The 15600-nt window shown below is 36.9% G+C and overlaps 1 long non-coding RNA gene across 1 annotated transcript; it reads right to left on the minus strand.

Moving 5' to 3' along the window:
* Positions 1-1384: 1384 nt before the first annotated feature.
* Positions 1385-15004, minus strand: LOC142860066 (uncharacterized). Its single transcript, XR_012912288.1, has 4 exons — positions 14912-15004; positions 13861-13940; positions 13119-13194; positions 1385-1490 (listed from the first exon to the last, which is right to left on the minus strand). It is a non-coding gene; the product is annotated as an uncharacterized LOC142860066 (long non-coding RNA).
* Positions 15005-15600: the final 596 nt, after the last annotated feature.

The raw sequence follows: 15600 nt of genomic DNA on the forward strand, positions 1-15600 counted from the left end.
AAATAAATCTTGCGTGAAGACCAGAGGCAAAGCTAAAGCTACTAGAGTTCAGGAGTGGTGAGACACACCTTTAATCCCAGGATTTGAGAGACAGAGGCAAATGGATCTCTGTGAGTTCAGGCCACCCTGGGCTACACAAGATCAATGCAGAACAAATCCCGATGGTGGTGGCTCAAAACTTTAATCCCAATACTAGGGAGTAACATACCTTTAATCCCAGCACTAAAGGGAATATGAAATGGGAAGCGAGCGAGGCTCTTTCTGCTTAGGCTACAATCGCCTCGATAGAGGTACAGCTTCTCTAGTAGTGTGGCTGCTTTGCTTTTCTGGTTTTCAGGTTGAGATTTGTTTACTAAAATACAAATAATATACTACTATACACTGGCCTGGCTCAGGCTCTGAGTTCCTCCAGGAGAATAGTTTATATTAAGATATATTTATTTTTTATTTTCTGCATGTGTTTGTGTGTACGCATATGTACCATATGTGAGTATTGCTCATAAAAGCCCGAAGAGGGTGTTGGAAACCTTGGAAGTGGAGTTACCAACAGTTATGAAGCACCATGTTAGTGCTGGAAATCAAACTTCAGTGCTGTTCTAGCAATAAGTACCCTTAACTGTTGAGCCATCTCTCCGGACACCCAAGTCTGAGCTTTATAATGCCAAAACAGAGACCTTCTCCACCTAAACCTTGCCAATGTAGTAACTTCTAAAGTTTTCTTCAGCAAAAGTTGAAAAACATGAAATAATGTAGTCTTGAAAATAATTAAGCCTTTTACAACCTCTGAGGACAAGGCGTGAAAAGACACCATCCCCAAACACTAATGTCCATGTCTTGAAGAGCAAACATGAACCAGAGGGAGATTCTAAGCAGCAAAGTTATGACCAAACTTACACCACTTAGTGCACAATCAGATGAATATGGCCATCTTCCTGGATAGAACACTTATGAGTAAAGCCTTTATGAAACAAACTATGAAATGTTGTCTTTAGACTTCAATATTAAATTACTAGGCCTGTGCAATAGGAATACATAACTAATATTACAGACTAATAGATCTCTCTTTCTGTTCTCTGTGTATGGGGGCCCATGCAAGCCAACAATTACTCAAATCATGATTTAAAATATTTAAAATAAACATGGGCAGGGAAATATAAAACAATGAAGAGAATGGGCATTAGGAGAGGGAATTGGAAGATAATATTAGAACCCAACCACAGATTTAGGACAATTATGTGGCATATAAGAAAATTGACATATGAGATTAAAAACCAATTAATAGGTTAGCAATGGGTTAGACAGAAGATGGCAAGACTTTGGAAGCAAGGGCAGGTGGGCCCACATAAGATGTAAAAGAGCCCCGAGGAAAACCAGAAATTTACTCACCTGAGGGACTGGATTCCATCGAATAAGGCGGGGGAGAAAGAGGAAGCATTACATACAAGAGAACAAACCCAGGTTATTTATTTTATTTTGTTCATTATAGGTGGCTGTCAAAGAAACAAAGGTATTAAGCAATATCATTCCATTTTCATAAAATATCCTGAGATATCTCAGACATCTTAAATGTAAGGTAATCTGAGGTTATGATCAGCTGTGTTTGATGGCGCATGTTCCTCATCCCCGCACTTAGGAAACAGAGGCAAGAGGATCAGTTGATAAAGACCAGAGTGCAGTCTGGGGTGAGTGAGATTCAATCTTAGAAATAGAGTGTAATCTTATCTTTTTTGAGCTACGTAGAACCTCTATGATGATTAAAATGAGTTGCTTCTAAAGTCTTCTGTTTACTTCTATGGTCTCAAGCAATTTGAAAATGTTTCTGGAGCAAATAATGTCTGAATTTTTATCTATGTGTGGAGATGCTATGAGGAATTCTCTTAGCAATATGACCCATTCAGTTGGAAGAAAGGAGAAATTATTTGTTTTTTTTTTCTCTGCAAAAACATTCAGTTGCACACTCCAAAATAAGAAAAAGCATATTTTGGGAAACAACATCACAGTATTTATCATTTGTCTAAAGTGATCTAAATTAAACTTACTGCAATATTAGCAATCAACCCTTGGCCTAACCAGGTCTATTCCTGCTAGTTTAGCTCCACAGTATCTTACAAAGCATCGGTCTTGTAAATTTTTTGAACCCTGCCTCATTTCTCATTCTGTTATTCATGACTTAAAATCTGACACACAAGAGGCTTTATCTAACATTTTCTTACAAATATCTACTCTATTGAAATTCAGAATGGGAATTCAGATCCTTATTTTACAAACCAAATACCTTGAAGAAATTGTCTCAGTTCTCTGAGCCTCACTGTATTCACCTGTCAATTTAGTCTGATAAATGGTACGCATTCCCCCGAATTTCACTAACTTACAACATTCTGTGTTGATCAATATTTTATGACAAAATCTACTCTCTTGACCTTATGGCTGTGTGGGACGCTATACCCCTACTTTGTGTATATGGAGTGGGTGCCTAAGTGTGCACATAGCATTAGGTTCTGTTGCTCTCTGCCTTATTCCTTGAAGACAATGTCCCTTATGAAGCTAGAGCAAGCAGATTTTCAGTAAACCAACTGTTCCTCTTGTCTCTACTCACCCCAGAAACGCCAGCCTGGAGGTTATAAGCAATTTAGCAACTTTCTATATGACTGTGTGGATTCAGGACTTGATGTTTATGCAACAAGAAACTAACCTGCAAAGCCTTCTTCCAAGACTCATAAAAATGATGATTTTAGTCACTGTATTAGTTTACCAAAAGTTAATAGTGTGAAAACCGTTAAATTAAAATTACAGAAATGAAAAACGTAGAGCAGACACCACTCAAAATAGCCCACAAATCAGGTTGTGACGTTTTATTGGAGGTCAGCCGCTCCCATTTGCTCCCACCATTCTGACTTCTTTCCTTTTACACTTGAAAATACAATGAAATACTTAAATCCCTCCCTTGATAATCCACAGTTTCCAAACGATTCAGGACTTTTGCCAAGTAACTTAGCGAATCGTGACTTAGAGCACTGCCTCATAGGACACTGCATACTAATTGTTGACGTAAATAATCTCTTTACTAAAGCCGTCCATACTTCATTGCCCCTCTTAAACACTCACTGATAAGTTTAATTGCTGTTGAGGAAAGTCATTATATGCATGCCCATTTATAAATTCTTCCTTTAAAAAGCAGTTTTGCAAAACACACTCAATTTGCTAATTTGCTAGTAAAGTCTTTCTGTGGCAAAGAACAAATTTCTGCTATACAGTTTTATGATTTAAGGCTAGCAGTTTTGCACAGCTGGGATAAATACATTTTGCATTTGACTTAATGAGTCTTATAGAGTCTATTGAAAGCTGCTAGCTTGTGTTGTTGGAAGTAATGTGAATTTCTCTTCTAACATTCCTCTTAAGCCAGAACTTAGTTATTCCTAATAAAACATCTGAGCAAAACACAGAGATGCATATCCCATACTGTTTGAAATTAATGCAATTTAACAACAAAATCGTTAGCTAGCATTGACGGCTGCAGAGAAAACTGGTCTAACCAGAAACTTCGGACATCTGTGGCTTTTTCCTCCTGCTATTTCAGGAAACCTCATTTAAATATGGTTCTCATGAAATGCTGGATTATAGTCAACAACCAACGTGGATCCATCAAAGGGTTATTGTTGTGATACTCCACACCAGAAACAATTGCAACAGTGAGTCACTACACATCTGTATGTGTGTGTGCAGGAAGTGCCTTAGCTTTTATGTTTAAACTTAGGGTTGCAATTATTTTATAACAATTCCTATTATACTCAGAAAGGACATTGAAAACAAACTCAGTAAATAATTGTTTACTGAAGAATAATTAAACTGTTCATAATGCATCAAAAATCAATACCCAGATGGAGATGAATTTTACTAACCACAAAAACATGTAATGATTATAATGTGGTCAGAATATCACTACAGTGATTAACATAAATATTAAAAATATTTCTTAGCTCTTATAACATAAGGAGATGCTAAGCAGCCAGAAATAATAGTAAAAACATGAAGAAAAGTTATGAGAAAGAATTCATAGTTTTGTGCCTGTGCTGTGGTGGAGGGGTACAAAATATCCATGAGTTTGTTACTCATATTCCCATTAGTAAAACAAATGCCAACTTACTTAACAAGGTTGTGTTGAAATATGATATTATCCAGTGAATTTAATTTTAAATACATTTATTATATTTTTACTTGATATGACCTTTTATGAAATGGTTTATTGCCTGTGTTTAAATTTTAAGTATTGATAATTAACACAGGGCAAAACCTAACTGTCTCTTCCATCTTCCAAGGAATTAGTCACCGCAGGCTCTCATCTTCAATATTTTAATTAACCTTTTGTCATCTGCTTCAAAATAGCTCCAACAAAAATAAACATTTGCAACATCCACTGATACAGGAGACTTTTGTTATCTTCTCCAACGTCCCAAAGTTTGCTATTTTAAAATATCTATATATGGCGTTTTCATGATTTTAACAATGTTAAACTCCCATGATGCTGAGCCTTTAATTGTATAAGCTATATCTTATTTATTGTACACTGTTATGGAGCTTGATGTGTTATTCTACTCGTTCTCCCCTTCTGTTCTCCTGTCTCTTTCATTAACTCTAAAAACTAATTTTACCTTCTGTCAGATCGCCTGTTTGGTCAACTGTTTTCCCCAGAGATGCCTTTCCAGATCCATCTGAGCTCCTCCTGCCATCTGGACCAGGTACATTTTTGGGTCAGATTCCTCATTTTTTTAAATCTGGTTTATTTTATTTTTTTTAAATTTATTTATTTATTAAAGATTTCTGTCTCTTCCCCGCCACCGCCTCCCCATTTCCCTCCCCATCCCCCAATCAAGTCCCCCTCCCTCCTCAGCCCGTAGAGCCATCAGGGTTCCCTGCCCTGTGGAAAGATTCCTCATTTTTGTCTCATCTTCATCTCAGTTCCCTTTATCTCCCCCTTGAGGAAAGTTTCCTCTTTCCTAGATCTCACATCTTCATTTTTCTTGTTTGTTTGTTTTGTTGAGGACATAGTAACAAAGCCTTTTGCCCACCATCGGTGAATGAGCAATGCAACACTTGCAGGCTTGCATGTCTGAGTGCTTGGTGTTGCCAAGTTTAAATAGATGTAGGTTTCTCTGATGAACATCATTTTATCATTTTACTTTCATGGCCTTTCCGCATTCTGTTATGAGTGGGTTGCGCCTGTTAGCAAGAAGTTCCAAGCTATTATTACTGATAGTTATTCATATGTAACCACACTTTCACCTCTGTCTTTAAATTCCTATAGTTTGGCTCTAGCCTAATATTTCATTTCTAATTACATTGTCATTTCCAGTTTTGTGTTTGCTACTTACCTTTTTCTTGGCAACTGCAGTTTCTAACACAAAAGTTCATTTTTAACCCAACTTTTATTATGATCTCTTCGTTAATGATAATATGCACACAATTATATATGTGTAAATGATTATAGCTTGAAGACTTTTAATTTAAAGGTAGTTTTATGTGTATGTATGGGTCTTTTGCCTACATGAATACCTGATGAGGGAAATATCACCAAACTCCATTCCTGCATGAAGAACCATAGGCAAATAAATTAATCAGTCTTCCCCATGGATGAGACATCTTTTGGTTATCTAATATAGTCAGGCCTAAAAGCATATATATGAGAAATACTACATGGAGTCATCAGAATTTGTGTGTGTGTGTGTGTGTGTGTGTGTGTGTGTGTGTGTGTGTGTCTGTGCAACAAAATAACTAGAGAAAACGAAGCAATAATTTCATAGGAATCAGGGAGATGTGGTGATCAGAAAGAGAATAAGAAAGGGAAAATGATGTAAATGTGTTATACATATGTAACATTTTCAATTAACCAAAAAAATCTAATTCAGGGGCTGCAGACAAAATTCAGTGGTTAAAAGTACATGCAGCTCCTACAGAGGACCCAAGGTCTGTCCCCAGCACCTGAATAACAGCCCACAGCCTGTTTAACTCGAGCTACAGGGGATTTGACTGCACTCACACAAACAAACTCCAACACAGGTGCAAGCTTATGCACATAAAGATAGATCTTTACAAAGATAAAAATAAATCTTTCCCAAAAGAGTACATACAACATATGCAACCCTAATGCATTATGTAAGAACATGTGTCTCCAACAATCGAATGTCCCGAAATCAAATTTCCTGAAAGTATGTTTTCTATAGTAAAAAAAGTCAGGTTCTGCTATGGGAACCATGGGGAGTAGTTCAAAGCCCTCACAGATATGACTGACTCAACGTTCATGCATCTTAGAACACCAAAGCATGTCCCGGGCCCTCGGGCCTTTTGATGAAGTTGTGGTCTTTTTGGATCCCTCTGGTGATTTTCATGGCTCATCACCAAATGTTAGCCATTATTCTCCATGCATAGCATGTATTTCTCTACCTCCCAGATGACCACTGCAATCTCAATAATCATCGTGCTATCATGTATTTTTCAAGTAGTTTTTTCTTGATGAGTAGTGTGAAGGCAGGAAGCCCACTATATAATGCCAATGGTTTTTAAAAGTGATATAGGTCAGAGAGTCTTATAAACATGACAGCACTCATAACTCAAAGTATATTTGAAAATTATAATGAGATCCTCTTTTTTTTTTTTAGAAAATGTCAAACTACAGTAGCGATGTATCTGTGGTGAGCTCCCCCCTCGTCCTTTCCATGTGTTTGCCTCAGATATAAACATATTTTCACAGGTTGGTTTATTTGACTGCAAATTCTATGTCTACCTTGGGTCTAACTTCTGCCATTTTTCAGCTTTCCCTCCACCTGTGGAGATATGTTAGCCTCTGCTATTCAAATTTAGCATCTATCCTCAAAAGCAAAATTGGCATTCTCATGCTTGACAAGTAGATGCCAAGTTTCACACATTTTCCCTTTTTTTCTCATTTACTATATTCCTTTTACCTCATTATCCCATACATGTCTTAGAAAAAAACAAACAAACAACAAAAAAAAAACCTCAGCTGATTCAACTTCAAATGCTACACTTGCCAATAAAACACTGAAAACAAAATACCATTCTCGAACTGCAGGATATTTTATAATCACAAATTTGCTCATTCCCACCATCCCCAGGGGAATAGAGCATGTATTATTATTCCATTAAGGAAATGAAGACTCACAGAGCCAAGAAATCCTCTCTTCAGCTCCCTCTTTCCATTCTCATGTTCTAAAAGTTTCTCTGCATAAATAGTTCTCAAACCTTGTTAGCCATAGCCACGTGTTTTGCAAAGGATTCTCAGAAGTGTCTCCGGCAAAGACCTATTGTGAGAAATCCACACAGGTCTAATTTACCCTTATGGGAATCAAACTTGTTCATTCTCTGAGTTGTACCTTTAAAGCTCCACCTTCTAATTATGCTTGGAAGAATTTATTTGGTGTTGAAAATGGCCAACTGTAACTTTCCTGTGAAAATTTTTCTCCATGAATACACTATGTTCTCCAATACTCATTTTCCTAGAAGCCACCCAAATCAGCAGAAGGCAGAGCAAGTGATGAAAAGCAAGAGGTCAAAGTAAAATTTATTCTAAAATATAATTATTTCTTAGTGAGTGTAGTATAAAAGGGAGAGTGTGGATGTTTCAGGGATTTTGTTTATTTGTTTATGAACACATGTAGGCTAAATGTATTTTATCATCATTGTAGCATGAAGTTTACCAAAGCCAGAGGGCTCATTTCTGTCATTTTTGCTTTGAACCAGGTCATTTATTCAATATTCTGCCCATGTAGAGGTTGGGTTAAACTACGAAGATGTAAAAGAAATCACCAGAAAATCAACTAAGGTTTCCAAATTCTATTTCAGTAATGTCATTCAATGTAACTAATATCATAGAGGAAAGATATAAAGTTAGCAGAGTTTTCTTATCTTTCTCTCATTTGCCTGAATTGGGAAGTTTTTATGCAAAAATTACTGAGAATAAAACAAAAAATCAGGATAGTAACAGTGTCACAAAATGAGTCAATGTTTATGTTTTATTGGGTTTCTATGATTTTTTTTTCTGTTCTGTAATTCAGTCAAGGTCTATGTATTGATTAGTTTTATGTCAACTTAATACAAGCTATCATCATCTAACGGAGGAAACTTCAGGTGAGAAAATGCTTCCAGAAGATCAGGTTGTAAGCAACTGGGCATGTGGAGCATTTTCTTAGTTAATAATCTATAGTAGAGGCCCAGACCATTGTGGGCAATGTCATCCCAGGGCTGGTGGCCTTGGTTCTATAAGAAAACAGGTTGAGGAAGACTTGAGGAGCAAGCAAGTAAGAAGCCTTCCTCCACACCCTCTGCATCAGCTCCTGCCTCCAGGGTCCTGCTCTGTTTGAGTTCCTGTCTTGAATTCCTTCTATGATGACCAGTGACACAGAAATGTAAGCCAAATAAGCTTTTTCTTCCCCAGATTTCTTCAGCCATGGTGTTACAGCAATAGTAACCCCAACTAAGGCAGCCTGAACAGACATTTTAGTTTTTGCATCTTCCCAATCCCCTTTTAACATGGGACAACTCTCTAGGATGTTTTTCTTCTCATGACCTCCACAGGTCGGATGAGTGGTAGTTGAATACTAAATTGTTCTCAGTTTGGCTGTACCTAATACTTTCTCACATTTAGAGTGAAAATAGGCATGCTGGGCAGTATTTCTGCGAAAGGGACATTGTGCAATTTTTATGAATCACATTAAGGGACCGTGTATCAAGGTTATGTGGTAGCCACATTATTTCAATGCTGTTTGAATGGATTCTAAATCAAGTCAACATCTCCAGTTTTTTTTTTTTAGAGCAAATATGCTCTATTCTCTTTACTGAACATTTTGTCTTGAGACAGATGCTTTAAATAGCTTGTGTAGCTTCAGAATTCCTCACACTAACTGTAGATCCCATGAACATATTATATATTTATAAAGTATTTCAAAATAGCAAAGTCTAATTAATATTAAACATTATTTATCTATTTCTTTTATAATTAAGATTATATGGATTTTATAGCATTTGTATGCGAGTGATTTGTGTTCGTCGCTCTGGTATCTGCCAATGTTGTATTTGTTTATTCTATGATTTTACCACTTTGAATTGGTATTCTTCTTTTAAAAAGAACTGACTCTTTTCACAAATATTTATGTACATGTGACTTTGTGTGTAGAGAACACGGTCACCTGTGTGCCATAGCACTCAGGAGGAGCTCAGAGGACACTTGATGGGAGCCTCTCCGTCTATGACATGAGTCACAGTGGTCAACCACTAGGCTTGATGGCAAGCGCCTTTATCTGCTGAGCCATCTCATTGACTTAGTAATTGTTTATTTTATGGAGTCCTGAAGTAACCATTAAGTATTCTATATTCAAGTTTTACTTTCTCTGACCTAGTCCTGAACACCACTCCTCCAACCATGATCTGGCTCCAGTTGTGGGAGAATAGTAATTAAAATCTAGGTCTTGGTACTAGACTACTTATTACCTCTGAGTTGTTATTTCAAGTCTTGGTGCCATGACAGCATAGATCATATTCTAACATGGTAACTTCTCTATGTCTTTTTCATGTGAAAAGTGACTTCCCATAGGCAAACTGAAAGTCATGATGATTTCCCTATTTATATCCCCACTAAGAGTTTTATGCAAATATGTTATTTCATCTGGACTCATGTCAAATTACACTAATAATTTAAAATCCAGCCAACTGATAAGCATATGGTTTCTTTTTAATGAACTTGCCTACTGATAAAGAATTTGTTGTTCTCTTAAATAGAAAACCAAGCCTTCTTTTTTCTCATACTTCTCTGTTGGTTTAATTTGATTTTTTTTGTTGTTAATTTTAAATTTTTAATGAAAATATATCACTTACTCCTTTTTCTTGTCCCTCTGGTGAATCTCACGAATTCCACCTTACTTGAAAGCATAGACTCTTTTTCCTTGGTAACACACACACACACACACACACATACCTAAGTTTATTAATAATACAACCTGTTCAGTTTTTTCAGTCTTATTTTTATGAATATGATTTTAGAGCTGAATACATGTTATGGTATAGGCAATTAGATGGCTCATTCGAGGGGGAGATTATTTCTTCTACTAAAAGATATCTTAGTTGTCTGTGGTTCTTTGTCTTATGGGTGCGTACTCATGAGATTTCTCCTTTCTATATTAGCGGATCAACTGGTGGTGTATGTCTTCAAGTCTCGGTTAAGCAGATGTATGTATTGTTGAAGTATCATAAGTGACAGTCTCCTGTCATTTCTAGGAGACACAATAATACAGGATTTTTCTTGCTTCCCTGACTTTTAAAATCCTTCTTATTCCCTTTCTGAGATGTTCCCTGACCCTTAGGTGCAGGTTGTATTGATGTATCAGTTGGGGTTCGGCACCCTGCAATCACTTGTTTCCTGTATTTACCAGTTGTGGTTTTCTGTATTTCGTCTCTGTCTTCTGCAAAGAGAAGTTTCTTTAATGAGGGGTGAGAGCTAAACTTATTTTGGGGTATGAGGGTGGGTATTTAAAATGCAGACAGGCACGGCTCTCTCTTGTCTGTGGTTCCCAGCTCCAACTCTTTAAAAGTAAGGAATGACCTAGAGTAACACTTTGCTTTATTTTTAATAATTTAATTTATTATTGAGATTATCCTACAAGCATACAACGTATTTTGCTAATATTCATCTGTCGCTAGCCTCTTGCAACTCCTGCCGACACCTCTTATGCATCACCTAGTTCAATTACTGCTGATTCTAACTGCAGGGTCATCTACAGGAACATGGACAACCCACTAGGGAACGTATCATTGACAAAAATGACTCCTCCTACAACAGCCATAAACTACTTAGGGAGGAGAGGAGTCATGGAATCTTAGAAACTAGACAAAGATCACTGGGAGTGAGGAAGGAAATAAAGAACATAAAAAAGGGGGAGATGGCAGAACACAAGTGGTAAAAATGGGAAAACGAGGAGAAGGTGGGGGCTCTGAGCTGGGAGAGGATGTTAGGGGAAGGCGAAGCATGATGTGTGGGGGAGATAATTCTAAGAATTCTGGAGAAAAAGCATAGACAATTACAGTTTTTAGGATTCCTAAAATATATATTTAAAAGAGTTTAAATGGGTTCACCATATACAGGGCATTGCCAATTCTTCTAAGAAGCTATAAGTTATCAAACAACACACCTAGTGCCAAGGGAAATACTCCCTTTGAGTTGTTGGATAGGATCCCACCATCATCCCCACAAACTATACAAACCTTTCAAAGACTACAAAATATGGCATTTAAAATGTTTAAGAACATAGGACTTTTCACGACAATGAGGCACATCTGCTCCGGGCAGCAACAATTACTTCAATAGGAAGATGGGCATCGAAGAGGCTCCTTATGGAGTTGGTTAGCCATTTGGACAGGAAACTGCTCTTGCCTGGACTGATATATGAACTGAAAATGCAGGAGCCACAGAGAAATGACTGGCAAACTTATCTAAAGATGAGACTGTTCTTCAGGGTTGCTGCTTCATCAAAAAGTCTGCCAGACATTCTAAATGATATTAAAAAATAAGTGACTGGCAAACTGCCAATATAGGCAGAACTGTCTTTGAAATTTCCTGCTTTGTGAAAAAGTCTGCTGGATACTATGGGTGAGTAAGCTGAAGATGGATGCTCCAAGGTACAAAAGAACTTTGGGTGACTGTCCAGGCAACAAGATGTCTGTCAATTCTAGAGTTTTGGAAGTTGCTTACAATATACTTCCAGTTTACTTAGGTATTATCATATCCTTCTGGAGTATTTGATGGAGTTAAAGAATTAATAGTTACAGTTTTTCTTAGTTGTGATAAAAGATAAAGTAGATATAAATATTGTAACTTTAATTCTTATTTGATACCTGTTTTGTTATATGTAATTTTACTTTCTTTTCATTTAAACAGAAAAGGCGAGGTGATGTGGGATTCCCCTCTGTATGTTGTGAATATCATTGGTTAATAAAGGAACTGCTTTGGGCCTGTAGCAGAGCTATAAAGGATCAGAGCTAGGCAGGGGAAGCAAACTGAATGCTGGGAGAAAGGAGGAGAAGTTAGAGAGAAGCCATGGAGCTGCCACTAGACACAGATGCTGGAACTTTACCCGAAGCCACAGCCACATGGCAATACACAGATTACTAGAAATGGGTTAAATTAAGATATAAGAGTTAGCCAATAATAAGTTAGAGCTAATGGGCCAGTAGTGACTTAATTAATAAAGTTTCTCTATGATTATTTCAGTTCTGGGCGGTCAGAGTGACTAAACGGCTCTCTTCCAACATTTGTTTGTATCTGTCTATGTGTTTCTCTGTGTGTGTGTGTTTCTGTGTGTGTGCTTATATGTGAGCACACATATGTGATATATGTGGAGGTCAGAGGTTGACTCCAGGTTTTTTCCTTGCTCATTCTCCACCTTAGTTTTGGAGACAGAGTCTCACTGTACCTGGAGCTCACTGATTAGTCTAGACTGGCTGGCCAGAGAAAACCTGGGAGTCTCTTGTGTCCTGTACCCAGAACTGGAATTACAGGCTCTCAGTGGTGGGCTTAACATTTTGATATTATTGGGAATCTGAACTCACGTCCTCATGGTTGTGAGACAAACACTTGATTATTGATTGTCAGGTCTGTCCACCTCCTATTAATAGTTTCTGAAGCAAATAAGTGGGGGGGATATCTTTATAAATGAGAATTGTTTTTCATTAATTAAAGCTTAATAATGTGGATTAGAGATATACCAAACTTTGGTTGCCTTTATATTTCATATGAAAACATAACTTAATCCTCTGAGAATCATAAAAATATAACCAGCAATATGAAGATATGATTGGTAGTTAGTATCTAAGCAACAGTTAATCTTCCAACTGGACATGAGTATTACTTTTTATCTCTTATTTTTAAAGGAGCATGTGATTTTTTTTATGAGTACCTCAAAATTAAACTAGAGCCATACAACACTCCATCAGGGCATAACGTGATAAATTCTGACAGAAAAGTAGAACTTTGAATTTGTAAGTGGTGGTGATTTTATTTCTATTCAGGAACCAAAAAAAGCTTGATATTTAACATAATACAATGAAATCTCATTTACCTGAAGGCTGATAATTCTACATTTTGAAACGCTTGACATGCTAAAGGCATCTGTTGAAATTAACTTCTATAATAATCTATGAAAGAGAATACATGAAGAAAATTAAAGTCACGGATGTGACAGCTCAGTGGACATTGTAATTTCTTACCTCTATTGTGACTACTTAATTTCCTAATTAAAAATGTCCCTTATCTACTTGCAGAAGCATTTGCAAACTTGAAATAACATCAAGGCTGAGTAAGCATCCCCTATGCCAGCATCTGTGCAAGAGCTGGAAGACGCTCTGCAGATAGAAGCTTCAAGCATTCCTTCTTGATTAACTACGGTGACACAATGTACCTTTCATTTCTTTAATATAGTTGCTCATTCGTTCTGAGTCTCTGAATTCTTTGTCACCTTGCCTCTGGGTCAGATGGGATGTGCAAGGTATTTCTGAGGCCTTCAACCGTTGAAGAGAACAAGGACATCTTTCATTCATAAAGTTTTGCTTTGCCATTGTTCCTTTAGGTAATCATAGAAGAAGAGGAAAAAGCATAAACTTCCCCAGATGGTTAGTATGTATAAGGGGTATGCTAGGAAGTTCAGATATACATCAAGACTCGCAGAAAATCTCCAAATATTTCCTTTTCAGGATAGTGCCAGCATAAGAAGGTTACCTAGCCTTGGTTTGGATTGGTTGGTTTGGATTGAATACTAATTCCTGTTCTGTTGCTGTTTTTTTTTTTCCCAGTCTGTCACAAACCTGCATACTTAGGATGCCATACAAACCTCTATTATTTTTGGCAACTCCTATAATTCTTCAGAGAATAGTTGAAATAGTGTCTATTCCCATGGCAAAGGAAAAAAAAAACAAGGTACATTATAAGAACACTAATACTAGAATTAATGAATTCTTTTCATTTCTTGATACAGAATCTTTCCTTTTCCTCTATGTAGTGCAAGCAAATCTCAAACTAGTCTCCAATCCTCCTGCCTCAGCCTCATGAGTGCTATAATTATAAGCATACACTACAGCAATCACATTGGAGTACATGGTTTCTCAGTCAGTTTCTTGATGTTTAATTCCCAATAACTTATTTTTCGAGTGTTGCTTAGGCTACTGCTCTTTAATGATACAATAATATCCTTTTCTCCTGTATTCAATAAAGTATCAGTTGGAAGGAGTTAGTTCAACTGTAACTTATTAAGGGCTAAAATAGGACGCTCTTGTCAAAACGTGGAACTCCTTAGATTTATATCATGCGAACCTCATGTTTTCTTTTGAAGAAACTCATTGTCCCTGTCATCACTGATATGGAGATGAGGTAGAGAAGAGGAGATAGAAGAGAGAGGTGAAAGAGAGAAGATAAAAACAGAAATAGGAGAGATCGAGAGGATAGAGAAATATATATATATATATATATATATATATATATATATATATCCTCCCATATATATGTGGGAGACAGAAGAGAGGATTGAGACAGAGGCAAGAAGAAAGTAAGAAAGAAGAGAGGAAGAGGATAGAAGAAAGAGAAGAGAGAAAAGAGAAGAATGAGAGAAAGAGAGAGGAGAGAGAATGGGTGAGAGGCGATAGAGAGAGATTTTCAGGCAGGATTTAATTATTTTTATGTGTATTTTTCTGGTGAAAATTAAGCTCAGTATAATTCAGGATGCTTACCATAGAATAGGGTAGGATAATAGAACAATAACAATAAACAGTGTAAAGTAACTGAGAGGCCACAATGAGAAGGCTGATAACACCAGCTGCAGCACATGCTGGTAAAGCAAAGGCTTTTAGCCTGATTACTTACCTTCCACCACCAGGGTGTTTCTGCATTTCCCTGTTGTGATCCCCTTTTATACTCTGTTCTCTCTGAGCCTGTGGAAGCTCGTGATAAATTTTGATGTTTACTCTTTTGCTAGACTAGCCTAGCAGAGCTTTTCTCCGTCCATGAAAACAACAAACCAACAACTGAGAACAATGCTTTATTGTGCTTTGTTTCCTTGGTTAGGAAGGGAATAGAAAGCATTTGTTTTGGAATGAATAGAAGGATGCTAATGTGCTTTCTCAATAGGACACTGTTTCAAAATCTTTTTTATCTCTGGAACTAGGATTTCTTTTGTTTCCCAGTCCGCTGGTTGATCAAGGGCAAGTGCCAGGGCAAAAGCCAGGCATGTCCAACAATAGAGTATAAAACACGTTGAGATCTCAGGAGGATACAAACTACTGCATATTATCTGATACAGGGAAAAGACATAGAAACTGACCTAAAATGAATGACTTTTTATGCTGCTGAAAATATACAAAGAAGCTTTACCCCATTCATTCAACTGTTTAGTGTTGTAAAATCTGACTTGTATGGAAAAGTCTTTTGTGTTTTTTTTCCAAAGTATGTATTTTACAAATGATGTTTATTTTCCTCCCAAAATTCAAACATATAACAATTACTGATTATATACTGGCATTTTATATGAATGTAATTGGTAAAATCTCTTAGTC

Source organism: Microtus pennsylvanicus, chromosome 11 (genome assembly GCF_037038515.1).
Source record: "Microtus pennsylvanicus isolate mMicPen1 chromosome 11, mMicPen1.hap1, whole genome shotgun sequence".
Lineage (NCBI taxonomy): Eukaryota > Metazoa > Chordata > Mammalia > Rodentia > Cricetidae > Microtus > Microtus pennsylvanicus.